The sequence below is a fragment of the Myotis daubentonii genome, chromosome 4 (genome assembly GCF_963259705.1).
Source record: "Myotis daubentonii chromosome 4, mMyoDau2.1, whole genome shotgun sequence".
Lineage (NCBI taxonomy): Eukaryota > Metazoa > Chordata > Mammalia > Chiroptera > Vespertilionidae > Myotis > Myotis daubentonii.
In genome coordinates, this window is record NC_081843.1 from 67242645 (window position 1) to 67270145 (window position 27501).

Consider the following 27501-nt stretch of genomic DNA (forward strand, 5'->3'; position numbering starts at 1 on the left):
TCTTTTCCTTAGATTCCATGATTTCCTTGTCTGTTGCTAAAAGTAACTTTTTAGATCGTCTTATCCGTTTGCCATCAGTTATTGAAATCACTCCTGACTCGTTCTTGTCACATCATTGTGTTTAAAGTTTCATGAAGTTAGTTCGCGTCATTAGCATGTTTGATACGGTCGAGCATGTGGAGACTGGTAGATTTTAATATTTCATAGAATGTTCTGTGACCTTGAAGTACATGCCTTAAGATTTAGCCTGGAGTTCACTGTGGAGAGATGCTCCTCTGAGTCTCCCCAAGACTGATTTGCTCTGGGTTATGCTTTTGAGCTGCTAATTCTTGGGATTAGTTTGAACTAAAGCATGGCTGTCTGTCAGGGTATACCTTTGTGCATCCCCTTCCCTTGCCAAAGTGCTGGCTTGATAGAGGGCTTCTTAATTGGTGTGGACAAAAAGTAACACCCTGGCTATGGTAGTCTATACATTTCACAATTCGTATTGGTATTTCAGTATATGCATTGCTACTTAGGTCAAGTCAAATAAATAACTGTTTTAACACAAACAATTTTAAGTCTCTTAAATTGCCTTCTGTTTGGACTTTGGATGAAAGTTAGCAAACTCATTGATAAAGTTTGGCATAAAGAATATATATATATATATATATATATATATCACATTGTTTATTGTATTAAATATTATGCAAGTATTTAAATTTAATACTAATGTTATCTCCTTCCCAGAATATGGCTATTAATTCTCAAAGGAAATATTATATCTCAAACATTTCTGACTACCCTAGCTCCAGTAGTTGTTTTTTTTTTTGGGGGGGGGGGGGCTCTTTTTCTTCACAATTTAGAAATGTGTGTCTTTTGTATAAAATACCTTTATATGTAAATGCTGACAGTATAATAACTGGAATCGGGCTCTCTGCCAGTTCTTTAACCGGTCCTCAGTGAAGAACTGCTTTGACACAAAGTGGGTTTTACTATTGTGAATCTGAAACTAACTCGAACAGTAACTGTCTTGTGAAATGGGTAGTGACTGCATATATTTTCTAAGTGCTATAAAGGGAACTCCAGCCACCTTATTATACCAGTCAAAAAGAGTGACCAGCCTCTTTTTCACTGGCACCTTGCAATGGAATTGTGGTTGCAGAGTGAAGATGTTTATTGTAGAGTATAATAAGTTGACTCCCTAGAGAATTGGTAAGACATGGAAATGTGACCACCTGTGAACCCCATTTAACCTCTGAATTGAATATTAATTTTGCTTTAAATAGATTAACAATCTCCAATTTGAAACTCAAATATCTTATTTAATTTTTAAAATAATGTCAGTTCTGGTTAGTCTTTGAAAATGTTCCGTATGTAACAATATGGTAGAAGCCGTATTTTTTTTTTCTCCATCAGTTTCAGTTAAATACAATGCAATTAGAAAACCATATTGCATTCTTCCAATATATGCATGAAATTATTAAGTTCAAAGAAGTAGCTCTAAAGCAGTGCTTCAGGACTTGACAGGTAACATGAAATGTACGTATCTCATATCTCATCTCAAAGGGGCAAAATCTCGAAAATACCTCATTCTATTTGTAGGAAAATACATTTGGCTGTGTATTAGACTACTAACTCAATTCTAAAAGTTTTTTTGGCCAAAGGTAACTTTAAATTCAATGTTTGATTAAAATATGGTCTCCCAGTCAAGTTAAGGAGACAATAGTTAGCAGTTACCTTTACTTTAAATTTTGCTAAACTTTATAAAATTCTACCGTTTATTAGTAATAGATTTCACGCAACTTTGGAGCATCTATGGCACATTTTGCAGACTTCTTACTAAAGACAATATTTTACTTCTTCATTAATTATGCTATTTATATTCTGATTGCTGTGTATGTGTGTGGGATATAGTGAAAGACAATATTAAATATGTAACTTTTATTAAATATTAATTTGTTCCTTCAGTTAAATAAAAAATGAGCACTGTATGCTAAAAAGTCAATTTGCCATCTTTCCTGGGCTGTTTAGACTTTAAAAGTATGCAATCACCTATATTAACTTTTCAGAATCCAAACACATTATCATTAAATGCATGAAATATAAATAACAAGAACTTTACTCCATCTGGCCTCTTTTATTCTTTGTCAACATACTCAGTTTTCAATATTTGAGGGAAATGGTTCATTCTAATAGGGAAAAGGACCAATGATTCAAAATTGAAATTGGAAAAGCATCATGTTTTATATTGTTCAGATTTCTATGAATTTCTTCCTTAGTCCTCACTTTATCAAATCAAAAATTACATAACATTACACCATATCTTCCTGATAAGTGATTTATTGTATTTACATTTCTTTTATTAAAAAACCAAGCTAAATAACTACATGGCATATGTTAACATTATATTTCAAAACTTTCTTCTGTTTATTGTATTATATTTTGTGGCTTTATTTCTCAACACTATGTGCGGTATATTTTGAGTCTGAAATCTCAGAAAGTGACAAAAATGGGGAAATATCTGTGCAGCAACACTTGTGCTACATAACAACAAAAAATAGTTATTAAACAGAGAACCCTGTCTTCAGGGGCATGATTCAAAACAACATGGAAGAATTTCATATGCAATTAAGGGTCACAGAGTGGACTTTAAAAGAGACTATTAATAAAGTTCTACTTATTTTACAAAAGCACAGCCTTTGAGAAAACATCACACAAATATGTAAAACTTATTTTAAAATGCACATACTCATTTTACGAATATAGTGATTGCCTGGACACAATGAGAAGATTTAATAACTGATGTTTAGACTGTGTGCTGCATGGGGAAGGGTAGGTGATTAAGACCCTCATCCTCAGCACTGTACATTAATCTCAGGGGCGCGTGGACTGCCTTCCACTCAGTAAAGCCTGACTGTTCACCGCGATCTGTCATCTCTAGGAAATCAAACCAGATTACAGAGGCGATTCACAAAACCAGGAGCAACAACAGGGTCTGTGCACCTTACAAAAGGCGGATTACCCAGTTCACGTGTTATTTTGATAGGTCAGAGATAAAAGCTGATTGTTGGGGAATGACAAGACACTCCAATTTCAAATGATTGCTAGCTAAGTATACCACGACCCTGTTGCTTCATCATTATGAAGAACCGTTCAAACAACGGAAAACTCAGTTTTCAAATGACAGGCGTTCGATAGTGAAATAAGAGAAAATGTCTTTTTTATATATGTCTTTATTGCTTAAATTTTAAGTTCCATCACTTCTGTATGAACAAAATCAAGTTCTGGCTGTTTATGGGAAGCAGTTATTATAAGGCTTAATTGCAGTGGACATTTTCAGAGACATTGTAGAGAGCACAAAACAGAATTTGCCAGAAATAAAACATACACTGATGGTATTGAGTAACTGAGCAGAAAACGCATAGTAGTCAATAGCCATTATGTTATTCTGTTACCAAGTATGTTCTTCATAAAAATGTGTAATTACATAGTTATGAATCCATACATTTGAAATATAGCTTAATAGGCATGTATTGGTCAAATTATATGTATTTCATAAATGTTACATAAAGACCATTCTGTAAAACAACAAAATATGATGTTTTCAGAGTTTATTTCAGAGAATAAAGTTTGGTTTACATAATAACATTTTGAAAACCCCAACTTTTTACACATCCAACTCTACAGTAATTTCTTGCTTCTTTAAAAATTGAAGTTCTTTTTTACCCAACTGATGCCTCCTAGTGTTTCACACAATAAAACACTAATGAGTCATCCATAAATGTAAACATTGCATTTTCATTGCCTACATCTTCTGTGATACATAAAATTAATATTTATGTGTTTAATTTTCTGTGCATTATAAGAAGGTAGGAAATTCTAGTGAATGAGATGTTTCATCTGAGTGGATTTATGGCACACACTTGCAGGTTTTCTTTGACCATAACAATATCTTACCAAGTTTTAATAAGTTTATTACCTTCAGTTCCAGTTTATATATTCACGGTTTATGTTCACTCTTTTTCCAAGTGAAAAACATAGGCAGAATAGTATAGCTCCATTTTGTAGGCCCGGAAATTATATAGTTGCATTCATTCAGAAATGCCTGATGAGCAAATTGCAAAGGCACTAACCATTTAAACACTAAAATATCTCTAAAGAGATATAAAATTTTGCCTACTCTGTGTCTTGACCCTTGCATATGTCTTTGTAAAAGTTCAATAAAGAAAAATAGGGTTTAGAAAAAACAAAGGTAAAGATAAATGCACAGATTTCCACTTTATTATCAAATAACAACAAAATAATACTTGCCTTGAGAGTACATTATTCTACATAATTGATGGAAGACTTTTTAGAACATAACTTCTCATGACCAGCAGATTGTCTTAATGAGATTGAAGTTAGTGGACACCAACTTGGTGTGAGTTTGATGTCATTAGGATGATGAGCATTGACTTTCGAGATTTTTGCACTTCTGTGATTTCAGCTTTCTGACTCTACTTATGAAGATGGATACTTTAGTTTCTCAATGTTTTTTCTTTAAAATACTCATGAAAGGGAGAAAACATTCTTCTAATAGATCTTAAATCTAAAGGATGCACTAAAAACCTGTAACATTTATGGGCCTCTTCCTGAGTTGCCATACAACACACATGTGCACAAAAACATTCACAGATTTCTTCCATTAAGACAAATGTTCAGAGCTTCCAAACTTAGACACTAAGACTAAATGAATGTAGTTCATTGCTATTACCTATATGCATAGGTGTCATTTAGCTATCCTGGTTCAAAACACACCACACTTCAATCGTATTTAACTCTCATGTAAGATTTTCTAATTTGGCTAATAATACAGTGCTGACACAATTCTGCTCGTGTTGGACACATTTCAAAGAATGTAAGGGGGTGTATTCCTTTCGTTCAAGGAAGCAAACATGTAGAAAGGGGTGGACCTTTCCCACAAGAGCCACATTTCTTCCCTTAGAGAATTGAAGCAAATATGCAGTATGTAAGTGAATAAGAGCATGAGAAAAAAATAATTTCTAATGGGCTGCTGCAGTCAGTGAGCAAAGGAAAACTGTCTGGGGTTTTTTTCTAAAAGCAGCTATTGATAACCCTTCTCACACTGAATGCTGTAAAGGTCTATGGAAGTTTTGTAATTTCAATGTTATTTAACGAGAATTAATTTTGCTCAAAACAAAAATTCAATAGTAACTATTTTACAAACATATTGAGGCATAAAGAGAGAAAGGATCCAGAGGCACCCATTCCCTGTCTTTGAAGAATGAGTAGATAGCATCAGTGTTCTTTTTTGTTTGTTGTTTTCATGTATGCAAAGAAAGAAAATTCTATGAAAGGGGTACCATTGTAAAAAATAAGATTATAAAAAAGATTACCCCAAATAGTAGAATTTCACATTCCTTTGTATTATTTTAATGTTAACTGCAGAAAGAAAAGCCGCATTGCTGTTAAGTATAAATATTATGTGATACCTGTTATATAAACCCATGTTTTGGTTTCAGGTGAATATGAGTAGCATTCATTTGTTATTAACCACCATAATGCATTTGTTGTACATTGTCATTGTATTGCCTGAGTTAAAGCTCTATAATTATTTTTAAATTATAGTAGCTTGTACAAATGAAGTTCAAAATACACATGAAGGGAATCTTTTGAGGACATTATAAAGGAAATTGGTGATATTACAAGCGATAAAAACAGTAAACCTATTATAGGCAGATTTCTGCAGGAATCATTACTCTTTAATAATGCAGGCATTATAGAGACTTTATTAATTCTTAATGCTGTAAATTTGAAATGAATGGAGCAATGTTGTTCATCCTGCATGTGGTTGCTATTCATGTAGAATGACAATGCAAATCGTCTAGTAAATTTATTGAAATAAAGTACTTTAAACTTGTTTTTATAGACTGGAGAAACCAATCTCTGAAGCAGTCCTGGTGAGAACCTGCTTTTACCAATAGCATCCTGAGCGTGGTCTGGTTTCCTTCTTGTATCTTCTTGTCATGGATAAGATGTACATGAATTCATATAAATTGTTCTCAGATACTATGGATCTCTAGCATATTGGTTTTAACAAGTGGTGGATATGGTCCTTAGAATGCAAAGTGTTTGTTTTTTTTAAGCAACTACTACCTCTCTCTTTTTTTAATGTCTGTGATTATTTCAGCAAGTTAGGATGTTCAGGAAGCCAATGCATCTTTCCCCAAACCCAGAAGATAGGCAGTTTGGGCTTAGATATGCTTATGCATTTGCAAAATAGAAAATAGATTCACTGATGTAAATAAGAAAGGACAGACAAGGAAATTAGTCTACTACTTAATAGAGTAAACATGACTTTTTTTAACCTTCTAATTAATTGTTGACCATGCATGAGGTGTACAACCCAGGCTTATTATGGGAAGCTGGTATTATTGCTTAATGTAACATGAGGGAATTGGGATTTCTTTAAAGTAATTTTGAAGATGTGATTATTTAGCAGAAATATTCACTGGAGCATTTTATTTTTAGAAATCATGGTCACACAAGGAAGCCTTTATAGGACCGACTACCTAATTGCAGTCAAAATCTCTTGAATGAAAACACACACACACACACACACACACACACACACACACACACACACCACATTTTTAAAGAATATAATGCGCCTGTATTTTTCAGCTTTTTTCCACATTCTTTACATCTGAACAGAACATACGTGTCTAAGCAGATGTTTTAAGTTATAGCCTTCATGTAGGTGAGTCTGTAAATGTCCCATTTAACTTAAATGGCTTTGTGGGAAGGCAGTTTGAGGAGTTTAAAAAGAGAAAAAAAATTTCATATAAATTGTTCAGTTACTATAGTTTCAGCTCTTTCTTTTCAAAAACAGTAATTACACTCAGGCTAAAGAAAGTAAAATATGCTCTTTTAATTCTTCGTAACATCCAGTTTCTAAGGTAGAGCTCTGGTAGTGGAGTTTTATTTCTGAATATTCAGGGCAGGTACTGGCAGCAGAGCTACAGAATGAAACTTGCTGGCTGCAGACCAGATGCATGCACAGTGCCACATCATAAGCTTCCCCTCTTCTGTCTCAGAGTGCGTGCAGCCCCAAGCAATGTCCTCTCCCCTGGCATAGGCTAAGGAGCAGAGGCCCTTCTTCCTGGGCAGTCCCTTTGGTAAAGGAAAAGCATAGTGTTTTCCTTCTTTAAATTGAAAATTCATCCTCTTAAATCACTGAGACATGAACTGCAAAGTGGATTCACTGTTTCCTTTTTCTTCCCATATAGCAGTTTAGAATGCATAAAACAATAGGTGTAAAATAGAAAATGAGGCCTCTCCCCCTCCCTCCTCCTCTCAGCACGTGCAGGCCCAATCAGATGTCTGTACTTTTTTTTTTTTTTTTTTTTGGTGTTTTGCAGAGAAAAATATAATGGTTTCTTTTCAATGAAGGCTGTGCATTATATTCCAGATATGTTAGGTCATTTTGTGATGCAAATTAACATTGAGTGTTTTTTGTACTTATCTCGAGAAATAGCAATAGTCCACTGCAGCATGTGGCACTACAGTAATTTTTATGGATAAACACTCACACTTTTAATGATTGCTAGGTCAAAATACAGAGTGCAAAGGAAAAACATGGGCTTTAGTTTTCAGATTTGGTTTATGCTCTTCGTTTGAAAGGTACAATGTAAGTAGTGTGCTTATTGCCATGCAAAGTAAATCAATTTCCAACTATCTGCATTAATATTCTTTGTATTTGAAAACTGTAGTCTGAAAGCTCATACTTCTCTTTGTAAAATAAAGTAAAAAATCGTTAAAACCAGTCTTTAATTACCAGTTACATTTTCAGTTGTTACCAGTGTGATTTTAAAAAAAAAATCCTATTAAAAATAATTTCTAGCTGCCGCGGCTCCTTTCAATCAATAATAGAAGTCTCATTTGTGTGAAGTGTAGTCAGATGATTGCCAGCACACCTTTATCTAACTAGCCTTCTCTAATAAAAATGTATTAAGAGGGAGCCTTAAGTAGAAAGTGTTACTATATAATAAATATTTATTGAGACTTTATTTTTATACTAATATACAAATAGTGTTTAAATGTAAGTTTAGTCATTAACCCAGTAAACAAATTGTTCATTGCCTATATAAAACTTACCAAGTCAGACCAAGTTAAATGAAATTTAATTTTCTCTTTAAAATATAGATAAGAAAGAACATTTTAATTATGTTTAAATATCAAGCAACTGTTTTTCTGTGGATGCAAATGTTTCCTAATAGCGTCAAGAAAGTAATACCACACAAATCTTAAAATGTAAATGTAATCCTAAGAGTATGATCACAATGGCCTATTCTTGCCATAGGTGTTATGAAAAAGGGCCCTACACCTGGCACAGTTTCAGGGCTCATTAGCCAGGGGGAAAATGTTAAACTTTTCTGCATATATTAATATACATAGGAGTCAGTAATTTTGACATTTATTTTTTACAAAATTAGGCATTCTATTTAAAATTCAGATTCAACCTTTAAAACTGCTTTTACATAGGATATGGTACAAGACTTCTTGGTCTTCTTGGAATTCTCCTGACCAGTAGGATACTTTGAATCATTACCATTCAATAAATATTGTTAGACATATTGTAAAGTTCCAGTTGCTTAATGTGTACTGGATAAAAATTTTTAAATAGGAAATAGATTTTTTTTTGCTATTTAAATATTATAAAACTATACCTGATTAAAACATGAATCTCTTGGAGGTTCCTGGAGTAGGTAATTCTCTGGGCAAGAATTTTAAAATATTTTAACTGTTAACCAATAAATTACCAAGTACTGTACTTTTTTAAGGTTCCTGATTTCCATTCACATTTGAGGAACCTCGTTAAGTATGGGTGGTCTTTAAGGAAAGGTGTTGTGGTCCAGAAAGTAGATCTTTTCACCCTTCTCCGGTAACAGTTAATATGTTAAAAAAGGTATAAATCCAGACCTAATTCCATCAGGATTTTTTCCTTAACTAAATTAAGACGAACAAACCTGGCTATTAAGAAAAAAAGTGTATCCATTTGTTCATTTCTCATATTTATCCAAAGACCACTTAACAGTCTGTATAGGTTATAGGTTAAGGAAATAATTTTGACTACATCTTTCTTTCCTTTCACGGTTGAGTTTTTCTCCTCTTACATAAACCAAAAAGAAATTCCCACGATAACATTAATAGATTTGCGAAGGGCTGGGTAAAATACTCAGTCCCATTGCTTGTTTCCCAACGGCGCTTTGGTTGAAATGAATGGGGAATGTCCCTTCCAGGACTGTTTGATCTTTCTTGACTTGAGTTAGGATGAACGCTATGTGACTTTTTCCCCTTCTCTCGTTTTATAAATTTAAAAATCAAAGAATTCTTGACCTCACCCTTTTTTCTCAATTTTTATTGTTTTTGGATTCTCTTCTGAGTTCCTTTCTTGCTTCAAAATATTTGGTATTATGAGAAAGCAAATGCACTTTTAATTGTTTTGAGATCATTGAATTGTTTCAGGTGTTGACTTATTCTTACACTTGAGAGATTGATGTGGTTCATCACAGCCCAATGCCATGTCATGAAAGAGCTCCAGACACAGATCTTGAAACAGCAGACTATAGGATGGTGTCTTTGTAAGGAATCGCTGACGACTTTAGAGTCAGTGGATGGTACATTTACGGCAAAAATGCATAGCATTATGAAGTCTCAGGAGGGAGTAACAGCTATTGAACTAGTTGAACCGAGTTATGGCTTTCTTGATGTTCTGTGAAAACATCATTTTGGGCCAAAAGTCCAAAGTATGTGTGCATGCTTGGTGTGTGTGTGTGTGTGTGTGTGTGTGTGTGTGTGTGTGTGTCTGTGTGTGTGTGTGTGTGTTTAGTGGGGATAGAAGCGGGAGAGCAGAGAGTGTGAGAGACAAAAAGCATGAGAGGATAAGGATGAATACAAGAGAAAGAGAAAATCAGTTCTTTTGATTTGCAAGCATAAAGAGATGAAGGATATCATTGCCATACCTAATACCATTTCTTAAATGATACATATATGTGCTATTAGACCAAGTGTCCCATAAGCAATAGAGAATAATATTTAAGAATGAAGACCAAACTGAATAACTTCAAAATTCTGCCTCCCATTTACGGATTAGTGGCTTTAGGCAAGTTATTTAACCACCAGAAAGCCTCAGTTTCAGCATCTGTAAAATGGGGATAATAATACCACCTACCTCCTAGAGTTGTAAAGATTAAACATGATGATACATATAAAAGCACAATGTACTAGTAAGTGCTCAGTAATTAGTAAATTATTACCATAGCACCACATTATATTTTGATTATTTTATCTTCCTGCCAATGATTATCACTTAGTGCTTAGTGGGATAATTATTTTGAGATTTTTTAAATAATACCTTAATTCTGTTAAAATTGGGTTACTTTCAGGGTAAGTCTCTAATTCTGATGCCATGGTAGGCCAGTATTAATGATCACTAAGTACAATATAGTTCTTCAAGAATATCAAAACCTATCACAGAATCAGGTGTTATTAAATAAATATTATATTATTTTTAGAACCGTAAATGGAATAAAAGAAACAAAATTATTCCATCTATAAGTTTTAAAAGTCATTTATTGAAACTTCTGAATTTCGGGTAGATAATTGCTGAGTTTTAATAACAATTCAGGTTGGAGGAAGCGTTTGATGTACATAGAATTATTAGGTGGTTTTAATAGTGAACACAGCCTCACCAGGAATTCTAAAGGTTTTTATTTGCTTTAGCATGTATATTAGCCACTTTTGAAGAATGCATTAATATTTCTTTTTTCATAATTTTGGTTGTATGTAATAAGATCAGTAGAATAAATGTATGATGACCAGATGTCATTTACTCATCTTTCTATTCCTTCACAATCACGCTCACAAATAATCGTTTTTTTAATAGATATTTGTTGAATAAATTAATGAATTGTATTTACTAGTAAAGATAAAATAGTTAAAAAATAAGTAAGTGGCACTCCCATGTCATTTTTTAGCTTTCCAGATTTGAGGGATTGTTGGTTTTAATGATAGTTTATCAACTTTGAGATGATGAACAAGTGAACTTATCTTAATTTGGGTATTTTTCTTCATGTGAGAAGAAATCTAACATAGGACAGAAAATGCAGAATTTTACCTGAGGATTACGCAAAGGAACAAATTTAGATAAGATGTGGATGAAAATCGACCTATTTCTGGTCTCAGAGTCTGTTTACCACCTTTTTGTCCAGCTTTTATAGTCACTTAATTCCTCAAAGAAATTCCTATTTTGGATGACAGGTAATGCTGACAAGGCCTGCCCAGTTTAGACCACCTGTGGAGTTGCAACCTCTTGAAATTCTTCTCATGCTCTTAAATAATGGCCCTCTCTTGTGCACCTTGCATTCAGCTTTCAGCCTTGCATACAGCCTGGCTAAAGAGTGCTCAGTGCAAGGAGTGCTTGCAGAGTGGACTTCCCTGTGGTAAAACAGCATGGACGGCTCCCAACACTGCACTCAAGGAAGCCTCTGAAAGCTTTAGTTTAAAAATAATAATAATAATAATAATAATAATAATAATAATAATAATAAACAAATAATGTCTGTGTGGAGATGATGGAGCCCTCTAAGGCACATGAGCTTTGAGAATTAGCCCATCTGCAACCCCCTCCCCCTGCTCAGTAGCCTTTTCCAGGGTTATGATTACTGGAAAATGGCTGTTAATCACCAGATTTTTTTTTTATTTTTCTACTGCAGCTGCTTCAGTCAGAGAAGTAATCTATTAAACAACTTGGTCTCCAGTTTAAAATTTGCATTGTATACTGTATAGAGTAAATTTTCATTGTAATCAGAGAACGTCCTGGTACGATTTATAGAAGCACGTTTGTTTTTATGTATGGACCTCTCCAGTGCTGTTGAGCCAACTGTTTAAACAAGACTGTTGTTGATCAGCATAAAATAAAACAGTGTAGTACTATTGAGCGTGCCCAGTATTGACAATAGTCACATTTGCAGAATATTTGAATTGTAGCATCTCTAGCACATGGCAGTATAATACCCACATAATTCATAACTTAACACAGATATTTAAAATTTGACTGGAACTTCAAAGGGTTTCTGAAGGTTAGCATTCTTGTACCAGACTGTGGTAGAGTAATTTGTCCTCTTTTTTGACATTAATGCTTATTACACTTGCCATAATTTGAAGAAATAATCCAAAACCTGAGTCAATATTTAGTGCGGAAGGAGGACAAAACAGCTCTATTTAACAAAGGACCCTTTTAAAACACATTCTTATATGTAAAATTGACAGGCTACAAGAGGTGGTTGGATGAAGTTCATCATGTTGGAAAGAACGTTTCAATTAAAGTTGAACACTTTCTCTTCCAGGTCTTTTTTTCTTCATTTTTTATTTGCTGTGCCAAGGTATCCATGTGCGTTTTTCCACTGTCATCTGGCTCCTTCCCAGCAGATGCACACAATCTGTTCTGCTGTCACTAACAGGGCTCGGTTTATGAAGAGAATGTGTCAGAACATGCCACTATAGTCACTTTTACAGGTTTTTTTAAAGAGTAACTGAGAATATATGCATCGCCCTAGTTTTATTGTACTCAGCCTTTAAGAGATTTCGAAGAAACTTTTATAACATTCATCGACCAAAAGCTTTCTTCCAAACATATTTTTGACCAAATATTTGCTTTCCATCAAAAAAATTTTAAGGTTCACAAACATCTTTAATGATTAGCAATATTTATTGTATTTAAATTTAAGAGAAGGTTTATATAGTTCTGTCTGAAATCAACCAAATATTTTTATGAAAATATCAGATTTCCAATTTGATTACTTTATGATCAAATAATCTCCTACTAAAATCAAACCTATTTTCCTACTCAAGTCAAAGCTTTATTTTAAAATATTGTGATATACAACTTAGGGTATGGTCATAAATATGTTATTTGAATTCATAGATAATGTGGGTTTCTTAAGTCTTTAACACCATTAAATGAAACTAAAAACAGTTAAACTATCTTATCCTATGGAGAAACTTGATAAACTGTACTCTGATAATAAGGTGACATTTTTCTTTTGTAGCATAATGGGTCAATACTTCTGAACTGATTTTATTTATTAAAGTGTCCCTATTCCTATCAAGTATTCTAAATAAAAATTCAATTTTTGTTGTATTTTTCATAGAAAACAATTTCTCTAATTTTACATAATTTTTTTTAAAATGAGCACTGCAAACCTACATTCATTCCTGAAATAATGAGCATAATAAGTTAGCAGAATTTTAAGTTTTAAGTATGTGTAGGAAGTACATACTGTGTGTATAGGCACATGAAGAGAGAGTGGACACATTAACATTTTGTATACAGATCATGGTCTGTAAGTATCTCCCAGAACTGAAGATTTTAAAATGTACTTAAATGCTAATTTTATTATTTTTAAAATAATCTTTGACATGAAGAGCAACTCAAAGTTCTGGAAAATTACACATTTTTACCAGTTATAATTCATATCAGCTAAAAGTGAAACTATATTAATGAATAATCACATACAAATTAAGCATTAATTATATATATATTTTATAGGATAACTAGTTACTATGTTTCTTCATAAAGATAATTTATGAAATACATTTTAAGGCATAATTTCTGTCATAACATGTATTGTCATCACATAGACAACTCAAGCAATGTACATTAAGAGACCTTTCTGAAACAACTTTGCACATTTTAGCAAGAAAATAATTTACTTGGACTTTATGGGCTCTATTGTCATATCATGTAGATTAACTGCTAAATTATCTTGTCTAGAGTTGTATCAACTGATTGTTATAATAAGTTTTCTTAATTCCTAAAGAAAGAAGAATTCTTTTTCATTGTATTTTAAATATAAAAATGTATACGTCTCATAAATTGATTTTGTAATGCTTTTGATGATGTGAACAGGGCACATATGTTTAAGATGAGTGATAAAAGACTTTTCTGAAATTACTTTGCTTTTTATCTAGTCTATAGGTACTTGAAATTGTTTAGCTTTTGGTAAACCTGAATATTTGCTCTTGGGATAAAAAGGCTACTCTACACCAAGAATCACAAGTGGTGAACTGAGAAAATGTTTGGTTGAATCCCATGGAATGTCAGAGCCTCCTACTCTTCTCCTCAAAGCCTTCAGTGGTGGGGTGGGGATATTTGCCGTCATTTATTACAAGACATAGATTTAGCCTTGCTAACTTACTACTGCGGTATTAGGGGAGTAGTGGGAGAACAACAAGAATCTTTTCTTTTGTTATAATTTGAATATATATAACACCATTTTGAGATAAAACTCCATAGACAGACTTAATTGTACTTACCTTGAATGACTAATCTTCCATATTTTCTATTTATTACTCAAAGTATTAATATAATCCTAAATTTCATTTGGGGAAATAAAAAGCTTACTCCTCTTAGTGAGATTCAACAAACTTAAAGAATATTTGCAAATATGGTTTACCCTGTGAAATATTTTTAGATACCAGATCTTCTAAAAAGACAGGCTCTTTTATTTATAATACTTTATAATGAAATAATTAGATTTTTTTCTAATTTTATTTTTAAAAATTAGGGAAAATTAGCTTTGAAACTTGAAATTTTCCTGGTTCTTTAGAGTATGAATGATGGGGTTAGTTTATCTCAAAAATACTTTTTTGAATTTTGCCAGTTGCTTCAATTTCCAACATGGGTACCACCCTCCTTTGTGGTTGGGAGGTAGTTCTTTCTTTGCATTTGCTTAGTCATAGGTCTTTTTGGAGCAAAGACAGACTATTTTTGTGAAGCTGTCCCCAAAAAAATGTATTATTCATAGCCTACGAAGGCCATCAAAGAGTCTCAGTGCGCGGGTAATGATAGGTTGGACGGCAGTGACCAGAAGGGCTTTCTTTAGGGGATTTAGACAGTCAGATCCTTTTTCCATCTGCATCAACATATGTTGACCAGTTGGTTTTCAGTGCTTGCTGGCTTGGTGGTTCGAAGTAAGACTGATCTTCTATAAATATAACTGATATTTTCAACTATGACTTGGAAATCCCACTTTTACTTTTATCCAGTGTCGCTACTCAAGATATCTCTAAAAATTCTAATATCTTTTTGATATGTGTAAAAACGTGTTATTAATTTGAAAGTATTGATTACAGCTATTTTGATACAATCACAGCTAACACTTTTTGATCTTACTGTGTATTGGGACACTGTTCTAAGAGCTTGCGGCATTACCCGCATTAACTCATTTATTCCTCAAAACCAAATGAGATAGGCATGATCCACATTTTACAGATGAAGAACTAAGGCAAAAAAATGTTAGCATCTTGCCTCAAGTTATCCACTTAGCTAATGGCAAAGCTGGAACCTCGAACATAATCGGTCTCCAGTGTCTGCTTTCTTACCTACTAAGCCAAAAATCTCACATACATTATCTCAGCAATAGACAAGAAAAAGAAAATGACTAACCTCCAGAAATTTAATTTCACGTGGCATCTTGAAGAAAAGTATTCAGTAACACCAGAAGGACATATTTAAAGCTATGTTTGACTATGCTTGTGTGATTTGTTTGTATGGTTTTTAAAGAGAAGTGAACTAATTCTTGCTCTATGATACATTTCTCTATTGTTAACCTGGAGGAAAAAAATATTACATATATAAATAATCTTTAATCAAAATGTGAACATCTAGTTGTATCTCATCTCTGTGTAGTGACCTCTAGTTTGCTTCTCACTTTTTGAGCTGTTTTAATTTTTAACCTTTACTTATAGGAGTCATCGTAATTTATGTAGTTTTAATTTAAGAATGTGAGCTGTATGGCAGACTATATAAATGGATATTAAATGGATTTCGGGAGTTTTCAGTTAATTTAATTAGTTTAGGTGGATTTTCTGGAGAATTTGAATTCAAGCATGCCTTTTAACTTTATCTTTGTAGTTGAAAAAGAAAATAAACAACAAAACCTTTAAACCAGAGATAGATGTGAAATAAATACTGAAAAGTTAGAACAGCTTGCATTATATTTGAAAACTAGGGGATGTTATATCAAGTTTATTCATCAAATGGATGGCTGTTGGTTTTTAATTGAATATTTCTGTGTTTAGTAAAAGGACTTTTAAGAAAGGAAAAGGATCACTTTTAGAATTTTTACTATGAGAAATAATATGAACTTTCTTGTTCATAGTATAGTTTTCTTGTTCTTTCATAAAAGAATTACCATGCCCTTGACTAGAAGTAAGGGCAGAGAGGCTGGTCAGAGATCAAACAAAACTCACATATTTATGAATTTCCAAATGTATACGCTTTGGACTTCAAAATTAATAGCTAGCATATCTTTAAAGTCATGAATTCCTTGCCAAATTTCCACAGTGAATTTTAGTAACTACATTTGGTTCCGCTTTATTTTGCTGTTGAAGAGAAGCAAATGCTTATATGGATTACCGTGCAAATACTAAAATAACCTGTGTTCTCTGCATTTAAAAATGTTTTTTTATTCGAAATGTGACTTTAAGATTTGGGAATTAGATGTGTAATTTGGAATTAATTGGTTACAGTGATAAATGGCCTCCATGTCACATTGTGGTGCCCATTGCGAGGGGAGTTTAGTTTGTTTTATGCAATATTAAGTGCCACTGGTACTGCTCAGTGTTCATTTCTCTCTTTCTAATAAAGCTAGTTATGTCTACTTCCTAATGTGATTTTGACTATGGTTATATGAATTCCCTCTTTGGAACCTTCCAACTGTAAAGCACACTCTTAAGATTCCATAAAACACCAGATTTATATTTAGTATCCATTTGAGTTCTAAATATACAGGAAACAAGTATTCACTATAATGGCCTGGATTACCCAAACATTGAGGAGGAAGTCGTAGCTGTGGACTAATTCTATAAAGGATTATTACATGGCGTTATTAGTATTATTTCCAGAAGAAGAGTGTGATGTAGCTACTATTGCATTTTGAAAGCCTTTTCAGAAATTTTGATTTTTCCAAGGACTAAAATCAACTAACAGTTTTCACAAACAGAATCCATTCAAAAACCAATCTTGGGTATGTATTAAGTGACAGGGTCACAGGTATAAAACATTCCTTCTAGTTAGTTTACAGCAGTGGTTTCAATCCTGTCTATAGGAGGAGCTTTTAAAAAATATCGATGTCCAGGTCCCACCTCCAGATTTGAATTCAAATGGACTGCCATCCAGGCATTGCTGCTTCTCAAAGCTGCCTGGTGATTTTCGTGTGAATCCTGGGTGACAACACATTCTGAACGTTAAAGAAACAAATACTGTAAACTCTGCCCATAGAAATATTTAGTGCTGTTCCCCAAAACTTCCCCTTTGGACATTCACTACAAATATGTTAATCAGTCAGTGCATTCACTAAGTATTTAATAGGAGGTGGAAATATATTGATCAGTCAGTCCATTCACTCAGTGTTGAACAGGGGGTGGCTTGCTAGATGTTAGGGATACAAACGTGAAAGATGGAGCCTCTGAGGGGTTCCGCCTGATGAGGGTGATGAACATGGCAGGTGTGGTTTTGAATGTAATGTGAATAAAGTTACACTGCAGGTATGTCGTCGGTAAATGGAATGTTCAACTTCTTGGGAGATGACTGGTCAGGCCTGTCTTCAGTAGGAGAAAGGACACCTAAGATGAGTCGTAAATGAGGAGTTAAATCCTGGCAGTGTTCTGGAAAGGGAAATGTTTTTATATGAACTCCCATGTTCTCAACTTTGCCTCTGCATTTGGAGAAGCTGCCCCGGCCTTGCCCAGGACTTTAGGTTCTGCTGAAATTGGGGGCAGCTAATGAAGTTATGAGGATGGTAGCAAAAGTAGGAAGCATCTACTAGTAGTTAATCCCCTTTCCATTCTCTGGTAACACAAAAACCTCACCATTACAGACGGACCTCGAGGTGACCTCCAGTATTTGCTCCTCCTCACCCCCACTCCCACCCTACTTCCTAGACACAGCTGAAAGGAAGGACCGCCTGGTCCATGCCCTCCCCTGCAATTCACTGTTTTGACAAGTTATGAATGAGGAGAAGAGCATCAACACAGAGATACCACCACAAGAATATTTCATACAGTGGACACTATTATCTCTTAGAAAATTTAATTTAAAAAAAACTTAAAGTAGTATATTTTCTTTTTTGTTATTTTAAAAAAGCAAAAGTACATAAGTAAATGCACTTTAGGGATATCATACCCTTTGGAAAAAAAATCTTGTGTACTTTAAGAATGAGGTGTGCTTTTATAAGGGAATAAATCTATAAGACATAACAAGCCATGGCCTTATAAAACATATAGAATTGAAGAAATTGGACTTGTTCTTTCTATGTTGCCAAACATACATACAACACACGCATGCACATACACACACACACGCGCACGCTTCTGTGTGTATATCAGAGAATAGAAAAGGCAAGCCATGACCAGAAAATAAGCAGTAAGTTACAAAGTTACAAAGAAATATATTGCATTATTCCATAGGAAACCTTACTGTAAAATGAGCCACATCTAGTTTTATGGGGGTGGTGAGGTGGGGTTAGATGGTCGCTTAGTTACATAATGGAATAAAATTCCAAGTCTGTAAAGCAACTTTTCATTCCAGCTACTAGACCACATTATCTCCACAAACCAAATGACTCTTCATTAAATAAGCCCAGTTTCATCTTGGGAAGAAGGAAGGTGAACTGGACTGCGCTGCTTGATTCTATATCATTTCCCAGTGACTGGAGTAGAGAATTAAATTAGTTATGAAAGACTGAAAACTTTGTTTTAATGGATTGCCTTTTTGGAAGTCATAAAATATACTGAATTTGATCTCAAGTAAGTTATACATTAGCACCCCACATGCAATTAGAAAATTATCACCTTGAGTAAATTAAGTATACAGCATTGAATTCACTTACAGTATTATTAGAGATTTACAAGTCAGTAAATATCATAAGGTGAGATTTATACTTTTAATGCAACTGTAAACCCTCCATACAGTCAATATAAAATGAGTGATTCTCAAGTCCTTGGAAGCCCCCTGCGCTGGTTTTGCAGGAAAGGGGCATATTTATTACGACCATTTTATCTCTGAAAAGCAGAGCTTTCTATGATTGCAACTTATAAATTTATTGAGTGTCAGCGAGGTTATCCAGATGAGTTTTTCTCTCACATCATGCAATAGCTGAGAAGCTCTTCCATGGCCGTCAGCTCATAAATGGATAGACTGATAACTTTCAAGAGCGTACTACATCCAAGTAAGGTAATGCTATAACATACCTGTAAGTAAGGTGTATACCTGTGTATTTCTGAGAGAGTTTCATACCCTGGATTTCAACATTTGGCTTCACATTTGAATTCTTGGAGAGCTTTTAGACATAACAATGCTGGCCAATGGGCTTCAGTGAGTCTGATCTCATTGGTCTGGGATTGGTTTACATATCATTAATTTTTAAAAGTATTCCAAGTGATTCAAATGTGCAGCCAGGGTGAAGAACCCCTGTCAGCATTCACAATCTTTAGAACTTTGAATCATATTTGAACATGGAGGTGAAGTAAATAAGGGACATTAGCGTTACTTCCTTTCTAACTATAAAATTGAGGAGAAAATAAATGGAATTCTTAAGTTATAGCAGGGAAATGATCTCTTCCATAGAATCTTCTTTTCCCTGGTTTATGAGACCAGCTGTATCATTCCAGTTTCTAAATTATTGGCATTTCTAAAGATGAAGTAACAGGGGAAGTGATGAACTTTATAAATAGACTGCCTGAAATATTTGGCATGAGGGGTCAAGATGTAGGCGAAGCTCGAAAAAGACTTTAGTTTGTGTATTAGCCAGAGGCCAACAGTTGTTAAAGTCTCTAAATGTCCTTAAAAAAGTAAAGAGTAAGAATCCCTTTAAGAACATGATTTTTTTTTCTCCAATGTGTAGTCAGTAAAACCCAGAGGGGAAAAAATGTACCTTTCGAGCCAAAATTAGGTCATGCCAACCACAGCAAATTGGAAGCTCTACTTAAAATGTAGTCTTGCAGGATTGCTGTGGATCATCCTAATGTCACTCACGTGGTGGGCTGACGCTTCCCGATCATGGCTGTGGGCTCTGCTGGCTGAGTCTGATCGCCCCAGTCAGGCTGCAGTTGCCACACCAACATGATCTAAGCTTGTGTCTGAAAGGTATGTTCTGGAATATAGCATTTTTTAAGGCAAAAAAATTTTGCAGTTTCTTTAAAAAAAACACCAACAAAGCAAAACACTGTTCATTTTGCTTTATGATTCTAGAAAGGGGAGATGTTAAAGGAACCAAGGACTAGACAAATCCACAAGAGTGGCCAGCAGGCGTGCCATCCGGCCGATTGGGAGGACATTGCCAAAGAATTAACCTTACCATTAAAAAAAGAAAGAAACCTACAAAGTAATCGTTTCATTCATTTATTCACCTGCTCACACTAGAAGTAGCAGGATTGTTCTTTTTCCAGCCCTGAGGGATGTGGAAGAAAAATAGAAGGCAATTCATTCATTTCATTGGCACTTATCAGTATTAGAAAGTTGTTTCTGTAAAATGCAATATATTTCCATTATGTAAAAGAAACTGCTGCTTTTTTCCTACCTCCAGAACCTACCATTTCATTGGTGTTTCTATTCATTATTTGAATGTGGAACTGGCCATTAAAATGTAACAAATTTCCATTACATAAAGGAAACTTATACTCTTTCTTACTTGCAAAAAGTATTTAATAAAATGATAAGGCCTGAAGGCTTTAAACACTATTTTGGAATGCACTAGAGAACTTTATCAAGTTGTGTAAGGAAAGTATTAATGTTTATTATAGTATGCAATGTGTTTGTTCTGTTCTCAAAGAAAAAAAAAATCCTAAAGTATACTTTTTGTTGGACACTATGGAATTCAGTCTTACCAAAAAAATTTATCAAATTTTTGGATTTGTTCCAAATGAGCACATATATTTTCAGCTGGTGACTTTTTAGCCATTAGTGTTACATCTTTGTCATAATTGCAAAAAGAAGTTTTTATCCTCCACAACAACTTTCCAACATGGACAGTTAATTGTATTGTCTAGTTTCCAAGTCATTGGCATCTCTTAGGATGAGGTAGCACTGGATATTTAGTATTCTCTCAGCTATGAACCAAACTGGTATATTCTGTAGGGCTGTGAAAAAAAAGGAATGCTTTTTTTCTATTATAGAATACTTCATTCTTTAATTACTTAACAGGAACATTTTTGTGCTCGACAACATTCTTTTTTATTTTTCTTGCATGCTGGTTCTACACTCTTTGATAACACAGGCAATAAAAGGCCTAATGCGGTCCTGAATGAGCATTACGGAAATCCTTCACAGAGAAGACACTTGAGCTGGACGTTAAAGAAAGCGTTTGAATATGCCATGTCTTATTGCCACATGTCCTGCCTTTTGAGAAGACTTTAGCACACCACTGTGTACCCAGTAACACAGTCACATCCCCAACACAAATGATTTGTGTCCCCAAAATCTGCTTTAAAATTGGAAAACCCAGGATTTACTTTACATGGAAACAGTTTTTCACATGGTTAGCTACTCACATTGTGCCCACAACAACCCATTGTACAGTTACAATAAAATTTTTAAAAAATAGTAGGAAGCCATGCGGGTGTCGTAACACAAATAACTGGATTGGATTGTTCAAAGTTTCCTTAACCAGTAATGCTTGGCCAAAGCATTCTTTGACATGGCAGGTGGAATTTTTGTGGAAATAATGAAAACAGTTTCTAAGTTTCAAAATGTAGTCTCCCACAGACAGACCTTAGGATCGTATGCAGAGTTCCTTCACAGTGCAGATATTTTTCCACCACCTTCCTGGGAGAACTTTCAACATAATGTTTAGATGTATATTGGAGTTTGAAGGTTAGTGCTTAAAGATTGCAAGTATTCTGAGTTTATAATTTCTTTTTAAAATAACTATTTTCTGTTTCTTCCTACAAATATATCATAAGCATCACTCTAAGTATTCATTAGTCATTGTTAGCTACCGTGTAGAACATCTGAGGAAGCGTTTTCCCCAAGGGATGACTGAAGAAGAACTAAAGACGAGGACAGAGGGGATTAACAAGGCCGTGTGCATGGTGAGGGTGCCTCAGAAGGATCTGACTAAGCTAGCACTGGGATTCGGGCAGTTGGGCTCCGAACTTCAGACCTTTATTGACTGTACTGTGCTGCTTTCCATGGCCCCTAATAACCTCTTCCGGGCCACCCTCCTCCAGAATGTCCGAGGCCAGCTTTGAGTTTTGTTGCCCAGGTGTCCAAAATCTAGTCTCTTCCTGGCATATAGTTAATAGTTATTTGTTAAATAAATGAGCAAATTAATGCTGCCACTTCCTTCTTTCTGAATTATAATCTTTGTGGAGTCTTGTTCATTGCAGGATTCCCTGATGTGACTGGGAAAGTGCCTGGAACATACTGTAGGTGGATAATATGCATAAGTGGACTTGAATTGAGAAAGAAAAAAAATGGGTAGGACTTGAGTTAGAATCTCTTCTAAGCCCTGGATGTGAGGTGATTTGCATATGTACAGAAATAGAGATATATGCATTGAGTTTATTTGAAGTAAACATTCACAAGATAGATTTTATTATCAAGAAATGCCTAAACATATTAAAATGAGTTAGTAAGAAGAGTACTTTATTGAATGGCTTTATGAGTCTAAAAACATTAATTCATGTATTTAACGCGAAGAGTTGGTAGTGGTGCTTTTTTAACTTTGTTGTTTTAAAACGACTCCTTTAAGATTTTTCTTTGTACCGCCTAGACTTGGACCATAATTGATGCACACATTCAACTACTTTACAAGACATGTGAAGGAAAAGAACGAAAGTTCATGCAACATGAAGTCCATTATTTAACTCACTGGTTTTGTTTTGTTTGTTTTTAATTATTCTACTACTGATTTATCAACTCAACTAGTTGAGTTTTAGAAAAAGAACCTGTAAATAGTTGAGAAAATATCCAAAATTATTAAAATGAAATGTATCATCTTATTGTGATATGTAGTACTGTCCTTAACACTTTGATATGTTTTCTAAAAAGTGAAGTAACTTGTTTTAAGGATAAAAATATTTTTCAGATTATTTAAGAAAATAAAGTTAAATACGGGATATATTTTCATGCTTCTCAAGGTATGCTAATAGCATTTATCAAGACTCATTCAAATCCCAAAATTAATTATGGCAATTAAAAAATAAAATATAAATATGAGAAAGAATTCCAAAGCTCCTTTACAGATTCGTGTCTGTTCTTCAGGCTTCTACAGTAAAGGAAGCACTGGGGCTGACACCCTTGCAGGGCGCTTTTGACTCTCTGCTTGCTCATCCCCCTTCCTGCACGTAGAGCCGCTTGATAGAGTAACACACACAAACTGTTCTAGAATGGGTCAGTATATTCACATACTTACTAAAATTAGAATGTGTTCTCAGAAGCACTAAACTAAAACCCTACAGACTCAACTGAAGACAGTCATGATTCATTGCAGTTCTTTTTTCTTATCACAATAGGAATATCATCAACTTTTGTGCCTTTAGTAACCATGGTTCTCAAGGATTTAATGAAATGATAAGGGTACAATAGCATTGTAAAGTGGAAATACTGTACAAATGTAAGTTATTCTAAACTCAGTTTAAATTGCAAACTCCTTGAGCTTGGGGACTGGACCATATTCAAGTATCTTTGTTTTCTCCCTCATTTAAATTAATGTTTTACACATAATAGATGTTCCATAAATGTTTGTTGAATTGAACTGAATGAAGCAAGTGACTGAAGGGTAATAATTGTGCCTAATTCAAATGACAAAGACCTAGAAAAAACATTTAAATAAGTACTTCCACCATAGGGTCTTTCCTTTTAGAGTTATCATTTCCCATAGCTGACTTTCAGAAGACTTTATGTGTACCTATTTTATGTTTATTAATTTCTACCTTGGACTAAAATTAATATTTAAAGTGTCTTTCTCAATTTGGTAAAAATTAATTTCTTTGGATGGCAGATACTAAGTTTTACTCATCTTTGTATTCAGGATATACTGTCTGATGAATTTATAATGTCTCAATTAACAAATTACTCTTTGAACCAGATCTGCTATAATACCTGATTGGCTGAACAATGTTGATCATAACCAAAAATTCTTCCTGTTGAAAGACACATTTATGAATCATTAAAAGACAGTGTATCTAATTGGCCCTGGTTGGAATTCAAGTTTTATTCAATTGATTTATATAAGTTGGAATTTTATTGTTTTGTGATAACCATCTAACTAGGTTGATTTCTTATTCATGTAAATATATGAAGAACCAAGTACATTAGAAAGGGTTTATATCTTTTGTAAATCTATAAGTTAGACATCTAACAAAAGCTAACTCAAGCCTTTTATCTATTCCACTTCTAGTTAGCATTAGTGTATAGGGAAAACAAAATGATAGTCAAATCATAGGACTTACTCTTCAGTAACAATCTTCATGGTATGTCTGTAGTAATAATATTGTTATCTAAATATTACAATAATTTTTAGCATAGATTTTATTTATTCAGGCCATTTCTAATTGCCTATGCCATTTAAGTATAGTGATTTATTGCAGTTTTCAATTTATTGAATGTCTGGGCATTATGTAACTAATGGAACATTTCTTAGTCAGCTGTGTACAATCCAGTCCAGAAGACCTCATCATCCATTAGGTGGTCATCTTAGCTAGAGCTGCATTTTAACACTACATTCTTAAGAGCAGCATCGGTATCACTTTAGTTACCATTGGGAAATATAATACTTATGACAAAAATCCATGTTCAAAAATTTTGCTTTGTTATATGGTACACTCATTTCAAATGATGGTTAATACAACCAAAAACCAGTGCTTAAATAAATTGAACATTGCCTTGAATGTTCTTTTACAGGAATTTATTTTAGAAAATGATTCTGAATACCTTTTTTCATTATGTTTCATGCATTTTCTTCATCTCAACTTTCATCTCTACTACTGGTATGTTTAAATATGTTTTTCCTTATATTTATTAATAGAAATAGCTTTAAATTAACTTTTTAAATTATTTAGAACAGATTTAAAATACATAGTAAATGGGTGTGATTTTTAAATATAAATTTGATTATTTTTAATGAATTTGAACACATTTTAACATACAGTTCTAAAAATTTTAATCTTGTTTTCATATCTAAGAAGATACTAATCACTTTTTGTTTGTCATTATAGTACTAAGGGATTTAGAAAATTGTGTGAAAATTATTTCTATATACAACCACTTTTGGTCATTTAAATTATCATTTGTCCTTATGGGAACATTGCAACCTAAAATACAAATACAGTTTGATAGTTTATTTAACAGATGATCCCTGACTTAGGATAGTTCAACTTACAATTTTTTGGCTTAACAGTGGTGTGAAAGTGATACACATTCAGTAGAAACTATATTTAGAATTTTGAATTTTGATCTTTTCGTGGCCTAGTGACAAGCTCAGCTCTTTCATTATGCTGAGCAGGGGTAGCCATCCACAGCTCCCAGTTAAACATGTGATCATGAAGGTAAACAACAGATACTCTATAGTGTATTCATTGTGTTAGATGCTTTTGCCCAACAATAGGCTAATGTAAGTGTTCTAAGCATGTTCAAGGTAGGCTAAGCTATGATGTTCAGTAGGTTATGTCCTGAGCACATATTAAATGCATTTTGACCTTAACATATTTTCAATTTACAATGGGTTGATCAGGATGTAACTCCATGATAAGTCAAGAAGCATCTGTAATATGACATCTAAAGCACTTATGGATTGAATTTGCTTGTATTGATTGCATTATAAAGCTTCAAGCAATAATTATCCCAGTACATTTTAGTTCAATTAGAATGCTTTAGTGTTGTTTATGAGATTCTGAAAAGATTTTAAGATTTCAAGTACCTAGGATAAATATTATTGTCTATTCGCATGATTATAAATGCATAAATTATTTTAATTTAAAAACATAAAGATAGAGAAGAGTACATTAGTAAATACTGAATGTTTACACCTTAAGAAAGCTAGCTGGTCAACCAGAATGTTAAATTATTAACATTGGTGGCTTATAGAGTTAGCATATAGAAGCTAAAAGTTAGTAGAAAAATTATCCAAAGCTGAGTAAATCCACTAAATCTATATCCGATACTTTTAAGACAGGTTGATTGATTGAAATGTGTGTTTCCTAGGAGACAAAGCAAAACCTTGGCATTATTCTAATAATGAAATACAGCCAAGTTCATTAAAAATATCTATTCTTCACTTAAAATTTAATTATCCTATCTAATAAAAGAGTGATATGCAAATTGACCATCACTTCAACACACAAGATGGCCACCCCCATGTGGACACAAGATGGCTGCCACAGTTAGGGGGGACCAGGCCTCCAGGGGAGGGCAGTTGGAGGCAACCAGGCCAGCAGGGGAGGGCAGTTAGGGGAAACCAGGCCAGCAGGGGAGAGCAGTTAGGAGCAATGGGGCCGGCAGGGGAGGGCAGTTAGGGGCAACCGGGCTGGCAAGGGAGGGAAGTTAGGGATGACCGGGCCAGCAGGGGAGGGCAGTTGGGGGCAACCAGGCCTGCAGGGGAGAGCAGTTAGGGGTGATCAGGCTGGCAGGGGAGCAGTAAGGCGTCGATCAGGCTGGCAGGGGAGTGGTTAGGGGGTGATCAGGCTGGCAGGCAGAAGCAATTAGGGGCAGTCAGGCAGGTAGGCAGGTGAGCGGTTGGGAGCCATCAGTCCTGGATTGTGAGAGGGATGTCCTATATTGGAGAGGGTGGTGCAGACTGGGCTGAGGGACACACACACACACACACACCCGTGCATGAATTTCGTGCACTGGGCCTCTATTATACTATACGTTCTTAGTGATATGTAAGTCACACATACACACATATATATGTAAGTTCATATATATATTTCTAATTCTGGGCATTATGTGGCCCTGAAGAGCAATGGGCTTCTATATTTGCTCCAACTATAAATTTCTCCATTCTCTCATCTATTTTGGCAATTGTTATTCATATGTTGTGTTCTTAAAGCAATCAAAGTAGCCATCATTTTTTATTAAAATGTTGGATTCATTTTAGCCTGATCTGAAGGGCAGAGTCACATTGTGTAGGTTCCAATCCCAGAGCCACCATTTATCTTGGTCAAGAGAAGTCCTCTTTGCCTCATTTTCTCATATGTAAAATGGACATAATAATGAAACAATAAGGTTATGAGGATTAAATTAGCTAATATATATATAAAGTAAAGAGAACATGACACAAAACAATATATTTGAATCTGATTTTTGTAATTTAAATAACAGTTGTTTGTATTCAACTTCCAGTTGGAGAAACTCATTTGTAATGCATTTGTGATCCAAGTCATTACCAAAAATGGTGTAACTATAAATGAGATAAAATAGAAGTAGTGGTTTTATGTGAAAGCTATAGATTG

At 34.2% G+C, this 27501-nt stretch overlaps 1 protein-coding gene across 10 annotated transcripts in view; it reads left to right on the top strand.

Annotated features, from left to right (window-relative positions):
- The window catches only part of MEF2C (myocyte enhancer factor 2C), a 158401-nt gene that overhangs the window by 20772 nt on the left and 110128 nt on the right, over nucleotides 1–27501 (top strand). The gene's annotated exons all lie outside the window — the stretch shown is intronic.